The sequence below is a fragment of the Erpetoichthys calabaricus genome, chromosome 5 (genome assembly GCF_900747795.2).
Source record: "Erpetoichthys calabaricus chromosome 5, fErpCal1.3, whole genome shotgun sequence".
In the NCBI taxonomy this organism is placed as follows: Eukaryota; Metazoa; Chordata; class Cladistia; order Polypteriformes; family Polypteridae; genus Erpetoichthys; species Erpetoichthys calabaricus.
Genome location: NC_041398.2, coordinates 2,857,873 through 2,880,069, shown reverse-complemented (window position 1 = coordinate 2,880,069; position 22,197 = coordinate 2,857,873). Strand labels below are relative to the sequence as shown.

The 22,197-nt window shown below is 42.3% G+C and overlaps 1 protein-coding gene across 4 annotated transcripts in view; it reads right to left on the bottom strand.

The window, feature by feature from the left end:
• LOC114652509 (gastrula zinc finger protein XlCGF26.1-like) overlaps positions 1–22,197 on the bottom strand; it is a 90,436-nt gene that overhangs the window by 6,000 nt on the left and 62,239 nt on the right. The window contains exon 1 of one of the 4 annotated variants that reach the window (XM_051927870.1): positions 7,839–7,934. The exons of the other annotated variants lie outside the window; for them this stretch is intronic. The gene's annotated coding sequence lies outside the window, so the exon portion shown is untranslated. Of the gene's footprint in view, positions 1–7,838; positions 7,935–22,197 lie in introns of those variants that run through there. 4 annotated transcript variants of the gene reach the window in all.

The window sequence follows — 22,197 nt, the reverse complement described above, 5'->3', positions numbered from 1 at the left end:
AATTAACTTTGAAACCATTGCCCAATTTAAGATGGGAAAGCAAATAGACACTTAAAATTACAAACAATACAAATATATCTTACTTTAAAAGAAACTTCAAATGATACAACAAAAGAGATGGATACGAGATTTCAACCCAACACATTCATTTCAAACTTAACTCATTTTAAACTTATTTGTATTATTTATACGTGGCACGATATTTTGAGTAAAATTAATGTTACAAAGTGCCGATTTTAACTTAAATGAAGCTCTTGAAATTTTAAAAATACTTAATTACTTGAATGATTTCAGGACAGAAGAATCATTTGAGTCGATAATAAAAAGTGCAGCACAAATTACAGAAGAAACAGACGTTGAAGCAACATTTTAGGATAATGAAAGAGAGTGTGGACACTTTTTGTGACTGAAGACAGAGAAGAAAATTAAAATTAGTCAAAACCTTTTATTAATACATACCAGACAAGGGTAAAATGTCAGAGAAACACAGTCCTAGGACACCGCGCTTCATCTGTGTTGCCAATAATTTGGCATGAGAGTTCGATTCGGCCTGTTCAGCATGTCGTTTGACTTCATCAAACGTGGCACTTTCCCACTCAATACAGGAAGTGCGGACTTTGTTTTGTATATCAAAGTGCAAACCGGAAACAAAAGGTGGAACTGCAGCTCGGGTGCGGTCATCAGCATTTCCCAAGCCCGAGTGATTAGCCATAAGGTCTTGAATCCTATGTGCCCATTCATCAACCGTCTCGTCTTTCTTTTGTTTTGCAGCAGAAATAAGGGACCAGTCCGTTTCTTTTTTTTTTTTTTATATTTTTCTGCAATATTTTGTCTCAACGCCTCCCATTGTGGATTAAATTCGCCTTCTCCACCTATCCCCTGTCCTCGAGTTAAAGCTGGGTTCCATACCCATGGAATGTCATTGCGGACACCCCTGCTAACAGTGGCCCATGTGGTCCCAAACTTTCGACGAAGTACCTGGGTCCATTCAGCAGCATTAGGCTTATACATGCTATCTAATTGATCAAGTTGTTCAACAAATTTTAGTCCTCCTACTTCCTTTGGATCTGGAAATGCATTCACGACATCTTTTAGTTCTTGGATGTCCCAATTCCGATTTATCATAACTGTTGTGGGATTTTGGGGTCCAGCTGGATGGGCAGGGTTATAATGGGGATTGGGAACTTCTATTAAAGGGCAAGTAAGTGAAGGTGAAGGATTAGAGGAGAAAAAAGTTGGAGCTGGTTTGTGAGTGGAGGTTTGACTTCGAGTGCATTTGGAGACGGGGGTTTGTCTAGTACAGGGTGAGTCATAGTGATCTGTGCCTGGGGATTCATCGGGAGAAACTTCTGCTAGTTGTAGTGCAGGGGGGGGCAATCGGAATGGGGAAAAGAGGAGGGGATAATAGAGGTGTCTGAGGTCGGTTCTGAGGAGGGGAAAAAAATAATAGGATAAAGGGGGTACTGCTTCTAAATTTCTATCGATTCGATACGGTCCACTATTATTTACATCTCCTGTCCCCTCTATTGGCCAACGCCCACCACTCTGTCTATTCCGTTTCTTACATGCCTTCTTGAAATCTAAACCTGTCTTCTTTTCTATTAATTTTCTAGGAGACCCATTTTTACGGGGCGTCTGTTGATCCTCCGAAAATAATCCCTCCAGCACTAATGATTTTGATCCCCCTGTGCGGCGATTAACAGGCTTACTGTTATAAGTTCCCATTATATCCCCTTGCTCTCCCGGGTTCTGTATTTAATTTTCCAACTATATACTGATTCGCCTAATCCCTTGTACGTATGAATCAGCAAGGCATTAAGTGTGCCACTCACTAAACCTAAACTGTTCCCTTCTTAGTTCCAAGGGGAGACACCTAACTATCAACTGATCCAGTTCCCAGGAGAACACGGTTTTGTTGCTTATTCCGTATGTAGATTTATTTATTCCTTCCTAACAGCAATCCTGCAATCTGTGCTCTTTTCGGTTTATATTTCCATACCACCCCGTTACTCGTCCCGTTAGCCTGTCCGCTCACATCCCTGGATTCCAGCTCAGGTGACTTCGTGTCCGATTCGGTTCAGCAGAATACTACATCAATACGTCCAGCCGAGTCTAGGATATGGGTGAGGCCAGTATCCTTTCGTCAGACCTTTCGTATGCGTCAAACTGCTTGGGTCAAGTCTCCATCACCTTAAGCAACCCGTTGAGATATGAGTATGACTAGACGGTCAACAGGAAACTCGCCCTCCCGTTATTTAGAAAATAAAAAATATTCGGAAATCCCCCGGTGCTTACCCCAGCCTGGAAGTGTGCAAGCTCTGTCTGGAAATCCGTTCAGTCACCGTGGATGTAGCAAAGAGGAGACCAGGGGCTCCTCACGCAAGAACTGTTTCAGGACAGGGCAGTCCTAACTTTTGCCGGAGCTGCATGATTTATGAATTCAGTACTGACGCAACAACATGGAGATAAACAAAGACCGGTGACTTATTTTTTTTCTAAAACAAAACTGGATCCAGTGGCCGCAGCATTTCCTCCGTGTCTTCGTGCTGTGGCTGCAACAACAGAAGCTGTATTAGCAAGCACGGATGTAGTTCTCATGAAATTTCTTCTGTCCTTTTCTTTTTTCTTATGTTTGTTTGTCCTGAAGAGTTGAACTTGCTTTTCTTCAGAGTCCATTTGTTTCTGTTTCCTTTGCTGCATTGTTTCCAAATATAGTGTAAATATAGAATAATACTGGGGTGAAGTGTGTTGAAAATGCTTTGGGTGATTTTGTGTGTTATAGAGTGTATTAAAGGGATCCCTATGAGTATCAGAATGTACTCTGTACTTTGTCAAATGTTACAATTGAAAAATGGAGCGCCCTCAACTAGTTACGCAGTGGTCCAAGGGGACCGCCTGCTGGAGGCAAATCAAATTTCATCAAGCTAAGTGCACAAAACAGCTGAACTCGTAGCACTCACTCAAGCATGTCAGCTGTCCGAAGGGAAGATCGTAACAATTTATACAGATTCCAGGTATGCTTTTGGAGTCTGCCATGATCATGGAACACTATGGAAACTAAGGGAATTTAAGACCAGTCCTGGAGAGCTCTAACTAAAAACTGAAAAAGATAATTATCGATTTGTGTGATTGGTTTAGCGCAAATGAATTGTCTCCACTTTTGTTTAAGGCTTGTAAATATACAAAAAATATTTTTCCTTTTAAACCCTGATCAAGTTTGAAGGAAAAATACTCTTTTAATAATATTACATGAGAAGGGAGACAAGTTTTTTGGCGATAAGCGGAATGTGTCTAATTGTGATATGAATGTGTGTCTAATTGTGATATGAATGGAAGTTGTGTATTTTAGGTACTATAAAGGAAGAGCATGGTGACGCAGTGGTCAGCACACTTGATACGAATAAAGGTTCAAGCACGTATGTTTTCCTTGTTAATAATAAGCATGAAGGAAAAGACGCGTTTAAGTATGTTGCATAGATAACTTTTAAGCACAATTTAAGACCAGTACTGGCAAACCCATCCAACATCAGAAATTGATCGAATCCCTTTTAGAAGTTATAACCAAACCATCGGAGCTAGCGATTGTTAAATGTCAAGCTCACACAGGAAAAACAGGATCCTGCTAGCAAAGGGAATGAATTAGCTGACCACTTTGCTAAAGAGGCTGCATATAATAACACACCAATTTCTTTATTCCAACAGAGAAATGACCAGGACCCTGATAATCAAATTATTTCTTTACAGAATGCAGCCACGGATATCGAAAGGAGAAAATGGTCCAAAGAAGGGTCCCTCTCTGATGGAGTCTGGACTCATAAACACACTAACAAACCTTTTCTCCCAATGATTTTCTCTCTAGTCTTGCAGGTTTGCGAACCTCGTTGAAGGAAATCCACCAGCAGGTTGATCAAGCCTGGAGGACCAGCCCCCTTTCCAAGGATTTACCAATTCCTTTGGGCACCTGGATCCTGGTTCGAGATACTCGGAGGAAACACTGGCATCAGCCTAGGTGGAGAGGACCATTCCAAATTCTTCTATCCACACCACACGCCGTGAAAGTTGAGGGACTGCCTGCCTGGATTCACGCCTCACATTGCAAGAGATGGCACCCTTGATTGCTGTGCTACTATGTTTTTCTTTTCCCTTGTCTACTGCCCTGGTCACCTTGACTTTCCCGTTGGGAATTACCACATCAGTGCAGTTTGATTTCTGCTCTATTATCAACTGTGGGACTGGTCGACAAGCCCAGTGGACCGGATCTGACAAATACGTGTGTATGAGGGGAAGTGACTGCGACAACTGGCAATGGGTTTTTGCTAACACTGGAACTGAGGACTGGGGTTATCAACCTTTTGAGGCCCAAAAATACGGTTTGAAAAATCGGTTTTCTATCATAAAAGGACATGCCTCTCATTGTATGTGCTGACAACCATTGTAACTCAGGTATTTATGTATTAGGGGCATATGTATCTGGAACAGACCCTTTGGGGAGATTTCTAATTAAGATTGACAATCCTGTTACTAACAACCCTCATTCTCTGGCACACACTCCTGTTAGGATTATGAATATTTCTACCCTTTCATCCACTTTTTCAGTAGAAACTGGTTATGGGGATCAGAATAGATGGTTGCAGTGGGTTCTCTATTCAGCTAAGCAAGTTAATCGTTCTCATTGTTATGCGTGTGCTGCAGCCCGTCCTCATTTAGCTACAGTCCCTTTCCCATTATCTAACATTTCTGACCCCGTGGGGTTGCCCTGCCTTCTGTATTTATTCACTACTTCCAAGAAACCCCTCTCTGGTTCAAAGTGTTCTAATCTATCTATTCTTTTTCCCCCCACCCGTCGCATGGATACCCCTATGTTTCAAACTCACGAAGGAAATTATACATGTTTCAAATCTTATGGAACGACATGGGTAGGAGAATTACCATTTTCTTTCTGTTCTCAAACTTTTCAGGTTAACTTTTCTCTGAACACCGTTCTGTCTTCCTTTCTTCTCTCCCAAACCACTCCTAGATCAGATATTTGGTGGATGTGCAGTAGGTCCAAATTATTTGCCACCCTTCCCCCTAACTGGTCTGGTACCTGTGCTCCAATCCAATTAGTTATGCCTTTTAGACTTCTATCCTTACCTCCCTCTCACTCCCCATATTATTTCACACCTCCTTTTTATTTCCGACATACCCGCTCTCTTTTCCATATGCCTACTAATATCTCCTTACATGGCCCTGGAGTATACATAGATGCTATTGGAGTCCCTAGGGGTGTCCCAGACAGATTTAAAGCTAGGAATCAAGTCGCAGCCGGTTTTGAATCTATCATACCCCAAATTACTATTAATAAGAATGTAGACTGGATTAATTACCTTTATTATAACCAACAACGTTTCCTTAACTTCACCAAAGACGCTATTGAAGGCATACATGAACAGCTTGATCATACTTCTCTGATGACTTGGCAAAATCGTCTAGCCTTGGACATGTTACTTGCCGAAAAGGGAGGTGTTTGTGCTATGTTTGGTGATGCTAGTTGTACATATATTCCAAATAATACCGCGCCAGATGGATCAATAACTCGTGCATTGGCAGGCCTCACTGCTCTCTCTAAAGAACTTTCCACTAATTCTGGCATTACAAATCCCTGGGATCAGTGGTTTGCATCCTCCTTCGGATCCTGGGGACAATGGATAAGATCTGTTTTTATTTCTTTGGTTGTGACATTTTGTCTCCTACTCCTGGTTGGTTGTTGTATTATCCCTTTGTTTCGCTATATAATATCTAAGTACTTTACCGCCTCTATGGAAAGGGCATATGTGCTACATGATGAGCGCATGTCTCGTATAGCTTCTTCCATTTTCTCTCCCCCTTCCCCTTCATCAACCATTTCAAGATAGAATTTATAGGCCCACATCATTTTTGTTCAAAAAGGGAGGAGTGTGAAAACATAAAAAGATGTAATTGAACAAAATGTATGTGTGTATAGAAAATAGGACAGAGTGATGAAACTTGTTTGTGTTTTGCGTACGTGACAAAAAGCATGTATACTTTCTGGAAGTTTCTTTTGATGATGTGTGTGACAAGAAAATATACCTTTAGGGTAATGACTTTACAAAAACTGGAAAAGTACAATGAGTCAGGATGCTATTTTTTGCTTACATGGTCAACGATCAGGAGATTAGAAAGGTATAAAAGAACAAGGACATCTGCGCTCGAGGCAGATGAAGCGCGGTGTCCTAGGACTGTGTTTCTCTGACATTTTACCCTTGTCTGGTATGTATTAATAAAAGGTTTTGACTAATTTTAATTTTCTTCTCTGTCTTCAGTCACAAAAAGTGTCCACAAGAGCAAAGAAGATAAACGAGTTTTGCTTACAAATCAAAAAACGAATGCGCTAGAGATGCAAAATTAACTTTTAAAACTTCATTTTTTTATTAATAATCGATTCAGCCATAATGTCGATAATCGAACGATCTCAACTTTTAGAGAAGTACAAGAATATGTTTTAAAGGTATATCGCAAATAAGTCTGTTGTCGAATTGGGATGAAAGTGAAATCCTAAAACATTTCAAGAATTTGCATCTAAAATGAAGAGATGATATAGACGGTCACTCTGTATTCGAAGAATTCTGTTTTTTGGATAAAAATATGACAGTTAAAGATGTACTGAATTTTATTTACAATAATTATTTAATTGATTCATTTCCAAATGCAGCTATATCATTAAGAATTTATTTGTCACTGCCGGTTACAGTTGTGTCTGCAGAAAGAAATTACTATAAAATAAAAACTATAAAAAAAAATACGATCACCAATGAGCCAAGAACGGTTGTCGAATTTATCAGTAATTGCAATAGAAAATGAAGAATTAGATAAATTAGACGCAAGTGATATCATCGAAAGGTCTTCCAGTGCAAAGGCTAGAAAAGTGCCATAATAAATAGCATTATTGTAACTCTTTTATTATATTGTTAAAATGTGATTTTGGACTTTTTTCTTGTAACATTTTGTCTTGTGCATCAGCATTTCTTCATCCTTTTCATTTAAGATTAGGATTTATTATTATATTTGATTCAATGTCCTGTCGCCTCGGTATATCACAAACATGTACTCGTAATGCCATGTCGTCTATAGATTTTACTGTATCCTTCCAACTGCACTAACTGCTGTAATGTTTGTATTTTTTATTTCCCATTAAACAAATGAAAGCCTCCCTGTTACAGTGAAATTGCACGAGCAAATTTCCTTGATAAGAAAATACCAAAAAATTAAATCAAACTGCTGGAAATGAAACCTGAACGCGCCTTGTAAAGTTACATCGTTCGACGCCACTTTAATAAAGTTTGCCGATGATGGCTTTAGAGGAAAAAGGGAAAAACTCAAAGAACACGCAGAGCTCGAGAAAAATCAGAAATGAACGACGGGGCCGTGCGGGAGCGAGCGGCTGAACAAGCGCGTGCCCGACGGACAGCACAGTTCGGAGCATGCGCGAAATCAAAAGGAGAAACGGCGCGGAAAAGTGCACGAGCGTGAAGAGAGCAGAAGCAATTCCGAGTCAGATGTAGCATTAGATTTGACGGGACACCGACCGGAAAATAAATTAACGTAGCAGTAGCAAAAAAAAGTGCGCAAACCCCCATCATCCACAATAAACTCGTGAAGGTGCGATTTGCTGTGCCGCCTCTTCACGTAGCGCTCAATCCCCAACACTTAAAAGCGAACCACGCGGCGTCAGGCACCTCCTCAAATTTAAAGCATCTCAGCATGTCACGATATTCCTCACTGCTGACATTCCCACCCGTACACCATCCCCACGTTCGACTTTGTCTCCCCTTTCGCACCTTTGCTTGATCTTGTGGCCGTGAAGAAGTCTGAGCACGAGGGTCCCATACGAGCAAAGAGAGAGGAATTGCAGCACGCGGTAGATACAGTAGCTACCACGTCATCACGGAACGCCCACGATACTACGACACGCCCACAACACAACGTCTTTCACGAAACGCCCACTACAAGGATGAACTGCCCGCTTATTGTAAGGCAGAGTCACTGAAGCGACGGCTGCTGTAAGACCGACAGCAATTGATGTTCATTGAGACAAGCAGAAATGTATTTTAGTCTCAGACTTATGCTATCGAAGCTTTTTAAAGTAACGTAACTAATTTTTAAACAACTTGCCAAAAAAGTTAGTGTTTCAAAAGGATGCTTAAGTTTTTTTTCCTCAAGTGTCACATCATACTGAAAGTAAAAAAGCTTATTAGCATCGTCGTGTTTCAGACATGCATCATGAGAACAGTAATGTTAAGAGCACCGTTACCTTCTTACTATACACTCAATTACGTGGACGTTATAGCTAGAGATTTCCAATTAGCAAACTAATCATGAGGGCAGGGGCGGCCTTAGGCAAGTGCAAACTGTGCACCTGCACAGGGCCGCCAAATCCCAGGGGCCGCCACGCCAATATACATATATTGAATATAAAACAGAAAGAGAAAATAACGACACAGCTGACAGCAATGTGGCCGAAAAACATTGTGTTTCTTGTTAATTAGCGCGCTGTATTTACTAATGTCGCTAGAGTCGGAGCAGTAAGTAGTATTATAACGTTCTGCCGTAATGAGAATATCATGGGCCGCCACTTGGTTTTCAAGTAACGGACACGCGCATATAGAAGCGAAGCAGTGCAAGTGGGCGAGTCGTCTTACAAGTTAATGTTTCACCGAGTTTTAATAAAGTATTAGTGTTAGCACGAGGCGGCTATGCAGTGTCCGCAACGGACGTGGCCATCCGCCGTGCATAAGATACCATTGGCGGGCGAAGAGGCCACCGATTCTTTCTCTGCCCAGAGCCGCCACGAGCCTACAGCCACCCCCGAATTGAGGGACATCTCATTAATACAGAATTAACTGCCGTCATGGTAGAGCTCAGTCCTAGCGAGTATCAGGTGCGAGGCAGGAACAATCCCTGGACAGGACGCCAGCCCATCGCAGGGTGAGCCCAATGGAGTGTGGCAGGAAGACGGAGCACCGGGAGGAAACCCACATGGACATGGAGGGAACATGCAGGCTGTGGGCAGGGAGGACCTGAGATCTGAACTCTGGTCACCTTGTTGAGACCACCGCCATTATCGGTCCTTTCTTTGAAATGTTATTTTTTTGTTTTATTTTCGGTCATGTTTTAAAGAAATAAATTATATGTAGTTACAAAGATAATTATTTGTAATTATGAATATTTACCATTTATTAATTTAATGTGGCTTAAAATGATTTATTCTTATTTTTAGAAAACACAAGCAGACTTTGGAGTTATTGGTACTTGTACAGCTTTTTCTTTCTTTTTATTTTTTTCATTTTTACAGCCCTGAACATGAGAACATCTAATGTACTGTTTAGGCTGGCAATGTATCGGCTAAGATTGATTCAAGGGTTATTAGAGGACGATCGTGATCGCCATTTACAATTCTGACAAATGGTGATAAATGAAGAAAGACAAGGCAGTGGCATCACTGATAAAATTACGAGTACCGACGAAGCTCAATTTAAAGTTTCAGGTGCTGTAAATCGGCACAACTGTGTCTACTATTGCACAGAAAATCCTCATGTAACGGTGGAAGAGGAGCTGAATCACAGTTTGGGGGTCCTTCATGTAAAGGGTGTGAGTGCCATATTGGAGGAATAGCCTGGCTGGGATGGCGCTGAATCGATAACCTGCTCAGAAGAAGAGATTAATAGATAGAATGGAGGAGGTGGAGTATCAAGAGCTGTTCCTCCCCCAGTATAATAGATGGCAGTGCTCTGCTGGTGTGAACCCAGTAAGGACACCCACAGGGATAAATGGGAGTCATAGTCCTGAGGGACAATCCTGTAAGGGTCCTTGGGTGCCACCTGGGGGTGCTGCTTGCAGAGGGACCCACTGCTTCAGGAGACTTCCATCTGACCCAGAGGGGCTTCTGTCGGGGTCTGCGCAGGTCCAAGAAGTTAGTGATGAACAGAGTGAAGCCTCACGTATCATTGAAACACTTGAAGGAATTGTGTCAGAAATCAAGTGAAATCAGCAAACAGCAGCGGGATAAACACATCTGGACCTGCTGTCACAAAAAGCCTCGGACTTTACCAGCAACATCTCCCCCTCATGGACACATCTTCAAGGTCTGGAGAGGCGATCAGCACAAAGCCGTCTAAGTCACAGCACAGTAGAATAATAAAACATTTCTGTAATTCTAAATGATAGTTCTCCTGTCTGCACCATTCCTAACTAATCTTCCAGTTACAGACACACAATCCCAGTCACTAACACATTTACCATGTACCCCGTTCATTCACAATCAAAGTAACAACACATTCCACCTGATTAATTTAACATTTAATAATTTAAATCCCTAAATCATTACCATAACAGCAAATGAAATTGTCAGTCAAATGTTTTGTTTAATTTTGTTATACACAAGACGCGTATTTACTTTTGATTTATCATTACTAGGGGGTCTGTGCCTCCTGGTGGGCTATGACAGTCCAGCCCATCCTTGATAGCTCCCCTCACTCGTCATCGGTCCATATTTGGTTACATAAAAAAACAAAAACGAAAACTCTTAAAATATTTCACACAGGAAGGACCCCCCGACACAAAACCTGTGATCTCCTTATTGTGAGACCCCAACACTACCATTGTGCTCTAAAACACAAGGAGACTGAAATAAAGTGAAAAGAAGTCAATGAACAGCAAACTTTGGTGAATGATGAAGATGATGGTTAGAAGGAAAACCTGCAGCCACAGTAGCCCCCCGAGGACCAGAGTTGGACACCCCTGATGTACACACATGTAATGTGACCAACAGGGCACCTCACCAAAGAGCTGATGACATCTTATAAGTCATCCCCTGTGAAAAGACCCCCAATGTCGGCCACTGTGACCCTGCAGCTCTTCTCTTCATGTAGGACTGAAGCCTCTGGAGAGTCAGACTCTGTGAAAGGTTGTGCTTGGACACAAAGTCACAGAGAGATAGAAATATGAAGACCCCCCAGGCACAGGATGACTAAAGCCTTTAAAGACACTCGGCACATTGTGTTCTGCTCATTCTTGGTGGGCTCTGCAGCTGATCTCTTCATAGCCGACTTCTCTGACTGAGAGGACCTGAAGACTCTCTGTGGTGAAGAAGAACAGCGGAGACATAAAGTGAGAGCTGGTGAGTCTACCAAAAGTCTTTAAACACCAGTGAGCCCAGTGTGCTGACAAGATGTGCCAGTGGGTATGGTGGGCACTGAGTGGTGCTTTAGTGGGCTTCAGCAGGTCGCTGTTCGTCACTTTGTGTCACATTTGAACTGTCCTGTTCTAGTAATTACTGCCCAGTGAATGGACTGATGTCACCAAGCGCCATCTTCACTGTACCCATTCTGCTCTTTTCATGTGCAGGTCCTGAAGCTCCAAATGTCCTCCTGCAGTCGTCTGAACCTCTGAGCGCTGAGGAGTTTTTACAGGTGAGTTTGTGTTCTTATTGATGTGGTGGTCCTGATGGGTATCTGTGACACTTCATGTCCTCTCCTGGTGTGACTGTGGTGTGTGTAACTGTGTCACACAAGTGCTGGACAACTTTCATTCATCTCATTTGATGTTATTTTCTCCTTTCTCTGTCCTCTTGTCTTTTTCCACTCTTTTTATTCTCTATTTCTATCACTCTCTCTCATCTCTTGCTGTTTCTAATTCACCACATTTTGAGAATGAAAGATGAGAATGTGAGAGCTGCAGTGTCCAGTGGTGCAGAGGGAATCGGGACAATTGTGACTTGAAGTCTGTGAAAGTGATGGGCTGATTGTGGTGTGGTGATGGCCGCTCTGAGTCGTTGGCTGCTGACTCTCACCTGACTGAGCTGTGCAGTCTTTACAGAGTTGGGCTGAGGGCTCAGTCACATATGGAGGAAAGAATTAGCATGTGGCGTGAAGATATCTGCCCTGATGAGGCTCAAGTGGATTTGATTATCAGGGTAGCATCGTGACATGGCAGCAGACAAAGATTCAGCTCCTCTATTACTATGTGAGGAAAGACCTCATCACTTATCATGACATTACACCATCACGGGCTAAGGACCCTTCATGGCCGAGGTCCATTTTATACCTCATTCCTTTGTCAATAAATCAACCCCAGAGTGAATAGCGTAGACCCCCAGATGAGAGGCTCAGAATGAAATGATCAGATAGATAGATAGATAGATAGATACTTTATTAATCCCCAAGGGGAAATTCACATACTCCAGCAGCAGCAACATACTGATAATAACAATATTAATTAAAGAGTGATAAAAATGCAGTGCAAGTTAAAAAGTGCAAGGTGGAGAGTGCAAGGCAGGTGTAACAGTCTATAATCGTGTATAATGTTAATGTTTACCCCCGGGTGAAATTGAAGAGTCGCATAGTGTGGGGGAGGAACGATCTCCTCAGTCTGTCCATGGAGTAGGACATTGACCGCAGTCTGTCGCTGAAGCTGCTCCTCTGTCTGGAGATGATCCTGTTCAGTGGATGCCGTGGATTCTCCATGACTGACAGGAGTCTGCTCAGTGCCCGTCGCTCTGCCACAGATGTAAAACTGTCCAGCTCTGTGCCTGCAATAGAGCCTGCCTTCCTCACCAGTTTGTCCAGGCATGAGACGTCTTTCTCCTTAATGCTGCCTCCCCAGCGCACCACCGTGTAGAAGAGGGCGCTCGCCACAACCGTCTGGTAGAACATCTGCAGCATCTTATTGCAGACGTTGAAGGACGCCAGCCTTCTAAGGAAGTATAGTCGGCTCTGTCCTCTCTTGCACGGAGCATCAGTATTGGCGGTCCAGTCCAATTTATCATCCAGCTGCACTCCCAGGTATTTATAGGTCTGCACCCTCTGCACACAGTCACCTCTGATGATCACAGGATCCATGAGGGGTCTGGGCCTCCTAAAATCCACCACCAGCTCCTTGGTATTTCTGGTGTTCAGACGTAGGTGGTTTGAGTCGCACCATTAAACAAAGTCCTTGATTAGGTTCCTATACTCCTCCTCCTGCCCACTCCTGATGCAGCCCACGATAGCAGTGCTGTCAGCAAACTTTTGCACATGGCAGGACTCCAAGTTGTATTGGAAGTCCGATGTATATAGGCTGAACAGGACAGGAGAAAGTACAGTCCCCTGCGGCACTCCTGTGTTCTGACCACAATGTCAGACCTGTCTGTAACATAGTCCATGGTCCATGCCATCAGGTATGAATCTACTCCCATCTCTGTCAACTTGTCCCTAAGGAGCAGAGGTTGGATGATGTTGAAGGCACTAGAGAAGTCCAGAAACATAATTCTTACTGCACCACTGCCTCTGTCCAAGTGGGAGATGGATCGGTGTAGCATATACAGTGGTGTGAAAAACTATTTGCCTCCTTCCTGATTTCTTATTCTTTTGCATGTTTGTCACACAAAATGTTTCTGATCATCAAACACATTTAACAATTAGTCAAATATAACACAAGTAAACACAAAATGCAGTTTGTAAATGGTGGTTTTGATTATTTAGGGAGAAAAAAAAATCCAAACCTACATGGCCCTGTGTGAAAAAGTAATTGCCCCCCTGAACCTAATAACTGGTTGGGCCACCCTTAGCAGCAATAACTGCAATCAAGCGTTTGCGATAACTTGCAATGAGTCTGTTACAGCGCTCTGGAGGAATTTTGGCCCACTCATCTTTGCAAAATTGTTGTAATTCAGCTTTATTTGAGGGTTTTCTAGCATGAACCGCCTTTTTAAGGTCATGCCATAGCATCTCAATTGGATTCAGGTCAGGACTTTGACTAGGCCACTCCAAAGTCTTCATTTTGTTTTTCTTCAGCCATTCAGAGGTGGATTTGCTGGTGTGTTTTGGGTCATTGTCCTGTTGCAGCACCCAAGATCGCTTCAGCTTGAGTTGACGAACAGATGGCCGGACATTCTCCTTCAGGATTTTTTGGTAGACAGTAGAATTCATGGTTCCATCTATCACAGCAAGCCTTCCAGGTCCTGAAGCAGCAAAACAACCCCAGACCATCACACTACCACCACCATATTTTACTGTTGGTTTGATGTTCTTTTTCTGAAATGCTGTGTTCCTTTTACGCCAGATATAACGGGACATTTGCCTTCCAAAAAGTTCAACTTTTGTCTCATCAGTCCACAAGGTATTTTCCCAAAAGTCTTGGCAATCATTGAGATGTTTCTTAGCAAAATTGAGACGAGCCCTAATGTTCTTTTTGCTTAACAGTGGTTTGCGTCTTGGAAATCTGCCATGCAGGCTGTTTTTGCCCAGTCTCTTTCTTATGGTGGAGTCGTGAACACTGACCTTAATTGAGGCAAGTGAGGCCTGCAGTTCTTTAGACGTTGTCCTGGGGTCTTTTGTGATCTCTCGGATGAGTCGTCTCTGCGCTCTTGGGGTAATTTTGGTTGGCCGGCCACTCCTGGGAAGGTTCACCACTGTTCCATGTTTTTGCCATTTGTGGATAATGGCTCTCACTGTGGTTCGCTGGAGTCCCAAAGCTTTAGAAATGGCTTTATAACCTTTACCAGGCTGATAGATCTCAATTACTTCTGTTCTCATTTGTTCCTGAATTTCTTTGGATCTTGGCATGATGTCTAGCTTTTGAGGTGCTTTTGGTCTACTTCTCTGTGTCAGGCAGCTCCTATTTAAGTGATTTCTTGATTGAAACAGGTGTGGCAGTAATCAGGCCTGGGGGTGGCTACGGAAATTGAACTCAGGTGTGATGCACCACAGTTAGGTTATTTTTTAACAAGGGGGCAATTACTTTTTCACACAGGGCCATGTAGGTTTGGATTTTTTTTCTCCCTAAATAATAAAAACCATCAGTTAAAAACTGCATTTTGTGTTTACTTGTGTTATATTTGACTAATGGTTAAATGTGTTTGATGATCAGAAACATTTTGTGTGACAAACATGCAAAAGAATAAGAAATCAGGAAGGGGGCAAATAGTTTTTCACACCACTGTAGATGATGGCATCCAGCGCTCCCACCTTCTCCTGGTATGCAAACTCCTGAGGGTCGAGGGCGTGGCAGACCTGTGGCCTCAGATGGTGAAGCAGCAGCTGCTCCATGGTCTTCATCACATGTGACATCAGGGAGACAGGCCTGAAGTCTTTCAGCTCACTAGGACATGATACCTTTGGGACTGCGGTGATGCAAGATGTTTTCCAAAGCCTCAGGACTCTCCCCTGTTCCAGGCTCAGGTTGAAGATGTGCTGTAGAGGACTCCCCAGCTCCAACGCACAGGCCTTCAGCAGTTGTGGCGATACTCCATCTTGACCCACTGCTTTGCTGGCATGAAGTCTCCTCAGCTCTCTGCTTACCTGGGCTGCTGTAATTGTGGGTTGGAGTAAACTCTCACCTATGCTTGTATCAGCAGAAGGATGGGTGGGGGGTGCAGTACTCCGAGGTGAGAGTGGGTTAGGGTGGTCAAACCTGTTAATAAAGTTGTTCATCTGGTTTGCTCTCTCCACGTCTCTCTCAATGGTGGCACCCCGCTTCGAGCTGCAGCCAGTGATGATCTTCATCCCATCCCACACTTCCTTCATGCTGTTATTCTGCAACTTCTGCTCCAGCTTTCTTCTGTACTGCTCCTTCGCTGTCCTGAGCTGGACTCGGAGTTCCTTCTGCACACGCTTGAGCTCATGCTGATCACCGCCTTTAAAAGCCCTTTTCTTCTGGTTCAAAAGACCCTTGATGTCACTTGTAATCCATGGTTTGTTGTTAGCATAGCAGCGTACAGTTCTTACTGGAACTACAATGTCCATACAGAAGTTGATGTAGTCAGTAGTGCAGTCAACAACCTCCTCAATGTTCTCACTATGTGATCCCTGCAGGATATCCCAGTCCGTAGTTACAAAGCAGTTTCTCAGAGCCTTGTCTGCCTCAGGAGACCACTTCCTGAATGAGCGTGTGGTTGTAGGTAGGACCCTCACTCTTGGTTTGTAGTGAGGCTGAAGCAGAACCAGGTTATGATCTGCTTTCCCAAGCGCAGGCAATGGTGTGTCGCTGTATGCGTCTTTAAAGTTTGCATACAGTAGGTCAATAGTCCTATTTCCCCGGTTGTGTACAATCCACATACTGGGAGAAGGCAGATGATGCTTTGTCCAGCGTCACATGGCTAAAGTCTCCAGCGATTTGCACAAGCTCCTCGGGGTACTGTGTTTGTAGTTTAGCAACAGTGGAGTGGATGACGTCACCCGCTATCTCCATGTCTGACTCAGAAGGGATGTAAACAATAACAACAATGACATGTCCAAACTCTCTGGGCAAGTAATAGGGACACAGACTTACGGCCAACAGTTCGATGTCCCTGCAGCAAGTGGAAATTTTTATGTTTACATGTCCAGAGTTACACCACCTTGTACTGACACAGAGAGCTTGACCCCCTGCTTTGTGCTTCCCGCAGGTATTTGCGTCTCTGTCCGCTCTAACTGTGTTTAACCCGGGTAGCTCCATGTTAGCATCTGGATGTTAGTTGTTAGCCACGTTTCACAAAAACACAACAAACTGCATTCTCTGTAGGTCCTGACATTATTCACCAGTGCAGCCAGTTCATCGATCTTATTTGGTAGTGAGTTCACATTTCCCAGAATCACAGAAGGCACCGAAGGCTTGTATCGCCACTTTCTCTCTAGACGCTTGGCTTTTATCTTAGTGCCGGTTCTGCTGCCACGATACCACCTTCTTACCTCATCAGGTAAATAGGGAACCACACTGGCGTGGGCCTTTGTTCTTAGCGCTTGAAGTTGACTACCTGAATAGACGAGTCTCGGCGTGTAAAAATCCATGTCCAAATAGTAAAAAGTGTCCAGGAAACGAGTCCACATAAAAGAAAGTGGTAGGAGTGATCAGACTAATAGAGAAAAAGGTAGAAAGATGAAGATGATAAAGTCGTAAGCGGAGCTGCTTGAAAGGCTGCCATTCATGGAGGCGCCTAACTACAATTACAATATTCTGTAACTTGAATGATTGAATTCCTTCTTTTTACATCACATCATCGGCTTTTCAATATCAAACAACACAGCACTTAAAAGTTCTTTATTCCTCTGTGCTGTCATAATGTCCTGTTAGTCCAGAGTCTCTAGTCCTTCTACCTCTCCAAACTACTTTGATAACATCCACCACTCTTCTTCTTCTTCTTCTCGATTAACCGTACTCTCCATTATTGTACACGTATGAGGTGTCATTGTTGGTGGTCTGTAACTTGAATTCATGAACCTCCTGCACTCTTTTGATTTGAGCCAGCATGATATGCAGCTAACACACAAAGAGGGGACACACATTGGATTGAGAGAATCCTAAAGGTGAGGCAGATCGTGGGTATCGGTTTGTCTGTCCATTTTCTCTTATTATTTAATATGGAAATACTGTAGTATTAGGGTGTTGTACCGTGTTAGCCATTATGAATGTAGAGAAAAGCCAAGCAAAATGACACCTTTTATTGGCTAACTAGAAAGATTACAATATGCAAGCTTTCGAGGCAACTCAGGCCCCTTCTTCAGGCCTGAAGAAGGGGCCTGAGTTGCCTCGAAAGCTTGCATATTGTAATCTTTCTAGTTAGCCAATGAAGAAGGGGCCTGAGTTGCCTTGAAAGCTTGCATATTGTAATCTTTCTAGTTAGCCAATAAAAGGTGTCATTTTGCTTGGCTTTTCTCTATATGGAAATACTGATAGATAAAATTAATGAAAAGTGAATTGTTAAAAATGGCTTCTTTGATTCATCTGTAGCTTCAAAGTTTACTAACATTTTAAGCAACCAGTCTGTTTGCAGTGCTTACTACAATAGTGATAATAATGTAAATAGTAAGGTGGGACGTTTTATTGTTAAAGTGAGAGCTGCTGCTGATACAGTCGCTCCTGAAAAGAAAGTTAAGAAATCTTCCAGCACTGTTACACCATGGAAGAACCAAAGAGTGTCTGATTTAATGAAAACATAGCGGAGAGCTGAGCGTAAATAGAGAAAAACTAAATTGATTGTTCACTTCGAAATATTGAAGGCTAAAATAACAGATTAGAACAACATACTCTGTCTAGAGAGGCTGTGCTACTCCTCTAAAATTACAAATAACAATGCTGCTAATATCAGAGATTTATTCTCTACTGTTGATCGTTTGCTAAACCCACTCAATGGAATGCCTCCAAAAAACGACTAGTAAAAGTTAAAGCTTTTTCTATATTTTTTAATTACAAAATTAATGATATCAGAAATAATGTAGTACATTCCCCCTAATACTGATCCTATTAAATCCAATAATTTCATTTTAAGTGATTTAAATTTGTTCACCAGGATAGATTTACCTGATCTGTGTAGAATTATCTCTCAAATGAGACCCTCCACCTGCGTCCTTGACTCAATACCAACAAGCTTTTTCAAAGAAGTATCTGATGTGCTATTTGATAGTGTGGTTGACACAGTAAACTCATCTTTAGATATGTGGGTCTTCCCAGACTGTCTTAAGACTGCTGTTGTTAAACCCCTGATCACGATAAATAATCTCGACTCCTCTGTTTTTGACAATTTTAGACCCATTTCTGACCTGCCTTTCTTAAGTAAAATCCTAGAGAAGGCAGTCATTATGCAGCTCAGTGATCACCTGAATAAACCTGCTGCTCTTGATAAGTTTCAGTCGGGTTTTAGAACAAATCACAATACAGAAACTGCACTCGTTAAAGTAGTACATGATTTACAGGTGAGTGCAGACAGATGCCGTTTATTTGTTCTCATCCTCTGAGATCTAAGTGCTGCATTTAATACCATCGATCACAATATTCTTAGAAATCGCCTTAGTCAATGGTTGGGCCTCTCTGGCAGGGTCTTAGATTTGATTTTTTTTTTATTTGATTTGATTAAATTTGGTTTGAATTTTACTTGACAGGTAGAAAAGTCTTTGATAGATGTAATAATTATACTTCGGAGACCCATGATATTCTGTATGTTGGTCCACAAGGGTCTCTCCTAGTCTGCTGTTCTTTTCAATCTCCATGCATCCATGAGGTCAGATTATCTAAAGGCATAACGTGAGCCACCACAGCTCTGCTGGAGACACACAACTGCCTTTATCAATAGCGCCTGAGGACCCCGACTCACTTGATTCACTGACACAATGTCTTACGTGTGTTTCTGAATGGATGAGTAGTAATTTTCTCAAACTAAATGAGGAGAAAAGTGATAGGCAATAGTAGATATATGTTTCTTTAGGGGGTGATAGCTCCATAGTTGGAATAAGTTCTTTTGTAATTGCGCCGTTTTAAGTAACCGAAAACTATATAGATATGATATTAAAAGGCGATATCCCTTCCATAGTGATACGGTGGTAAAAATCAAATAACTTGGCTTTCTTTAATGACGATTTACGTGACATTACAGATGAGGAAACCATAGCAAGACAGTTACCCAGGTGGGAACTCAGTGTATACAGTCTGCCATTTTTCGTCTCTGCGCTGGAAGGCTTTTCAGGACGGATGATGATATCACCCATCTGACCGTCGGCTTCAAGGTATTTGTCTGCTGTCCAAGTCTTTTATACTGGTTTGTCCACGTGTAGGCCCTTTCTTAAGTTCCAAATAAAGGAAGTAGAGATTCAATTTCATCTCTAACATACAGAAATAGTACAAAGCCCATTTTCTGTTGTACCTTCTCTCTTCAAATGCTTGCCTAGCAGTTCTAAATTATGAAAGCCCCGGTGTGCTAACTTTGGCCTGACCTTCACATGTGAGTGGATTTATAAAATAATTTTTGTACAGAGCAGACTGACATTAAACTTATATTCTTATTACAATATAGTGAGGGTGTTAGTAATAAACTTGATCCATTAGGATTAAACATCAAGACAGAGGTAAAGAATTTTGGGATAATTATTGATTCTGACTTAAATTTTAAATCACATATTAATCAGATTAATAGGACAGCATTTTTCACTTAAGGAATATAGCAAAATTTAGACCTCTTATAACTTTACAAGGCACTGAAAAATAAGTTCACACTTTTGTTTTCAGTCAACTAGATTACTGTAACGCATTCCTCTCAGGACCACCCAAGAAAGACGTCAATTGATTACAAGTGCAGAATGGAGCTGCCAGAATATTAAATAGGAAAATAAAATCTGAGCACATCTCTTCAGTTTTGGTGGCACTACACTGGTCACCTGTGTCATTTAGAATTCACTTTAAAATACTGGTGATGGTTTACAAAGACTTAAATTATCTCACCCCTTTCTATATTTAGGAATGCCTCTCACCTTACACTCCAAATCGTAACCTTAGATCTTCAAATGTGTGTCTGCTTAGAATTCAAAAAGCTAAACTTGAAAGAAGTGGTGAGGCGGAGGGCCTTCTGCTGTTATGCACCTAAAATCTGGAATAGCTTACTGATAGGCTAATATGGTGGAGTATTTTAAAAAACTGCTGACAAACCTCTCATCCTTGTTTGTCTGACTGATTCTCTCTGCCTGCCTCTCCTCAGATTGACGATGGCTGAAGCCCATCTGTTTGAGTCACAGGACGAGTTCACCTGCTCGGTGTGTCTGGACACCGTGACTGACCCCATCACCAACCCCTGTGGTCACAGTTTCTGTCTGAAGTGCCACACGGACTGCTGGGATCAGAGCCAACTGTTCAGCTGTCCTCAGTGCAGAGAGAAATTCAAGAAGACAGGACTCAGGTCTCCTCCATCTCAGAAATATGCTGGCCCTGGAGATGTGGAGTGTGACGCCTGTACTGGGAAGAAGTTTAGAGCAGTGAAGTCGTGTCTGACCTGCCCGGCCTCCTACTGTCAGACTCACCTGCAGCCTCACTTTCAGATAGCAGCATGGAAGGACCACAAGCTGGGTGATCCTGATGGAAATCTAAAGGAGAAACTCTGTGTGAAACATCAGAAAAGTCTGGAAATGTTTTGTGAAACTGATGACGCCTGTATCTGCACGATGTGTGGAGTGACTGAACATAATGGTCATAAAATGGTCAAGCTGGAGATGGAAAGAGAATATAAAGAGGTGAGTGGAGTTTAGTTTTTAATTGATATAAACTAAATAACAGGAGTTAAGGGTTTTGTAAATGCAGTGTGGCAGAAGAATCTATTCATCCATCTTATAAACCTGACTTTCCAAGGACAGTACTGAGCAGGAGCCTCTCCTGTTTATCTACGGACAGTCGAGTGAGCCAAGTGAGCTCATCACACTGAGCTGAGGTTCTTTGCACTCTAATCAGTTTTTCTTTTGAGTATCTGAGGCTCTGGTGGGCAAACTACAGCCTGCAGACCAGAACAGCCTCTGGCAGAGGTGTGAATGGCATGTGGGCTACTCATAGAAATATCTGACTTTCCAGCCCTCATGAGGTGTCCTTAAGATGGAGATACAGCAGTTGGTTGTTGTAAGCGTAGTTAGTCACCATGCAGTGTCCTCAAAAACGTAATTCAGTACCCCGAGCTTTCATCACAGGAATGGAGAGAGTCTGTAGTGCGGTGACATGGAGGGTAAGTGTGTTTAGCTGCACATTTGACTTTGGGTGTTTTTATTAAATTTGTGTTTGCTGATCTCAGGCCTTTTAAGAGACACGTTCTAGTCACATGTCACTCAATCAATACTGCACTGCAGAAATAAGTTTAAGATTCTTACAGTAACTTCAGCTGAGAATTTTCAATATTGTATTACTGTATTTATATTCTCCTTTGAATTAAAATGAACTGACTGATTATCCTCCCTAATGTATGATCGTGAGGTGAACTCTGACCTTTAACAATGTGATTAAACCCCACCAAGTCCAGCAGGTGTGTCATTAACTTGTGAAGGAGTTCATTTGAACATCTGTGCTGGGGTGTCCAGCTCCAGTCCTGGAGGGCTACGGTGGCTGCAGGTTTTCATTCTCACTCTTTTCTAAATTAGTGACCAGTTGTTGCTACTAATTAACTTGTTTTGTTTTCATTTTAAGTGACTTGCTATTTAAGACTCGGACCCCTCAATTGTTTTATTCTTTCCTTGATTAGCAGCCAAATAATAATGGGATACAAAATGAGATAACACATGACCACCAACCTGAGTTCATCATATAATATCTGACAATAAAGAAAGGTGAAGGTCTCAGTGATGTTGATCTGCTCAGGTCCACAAAACATTTGGGCTTTTAGAAGAAAGAAAATCAACAGTTTTGGAAACGTCTGCTATGGCAGAATGAGAGCAGCAACAAGCC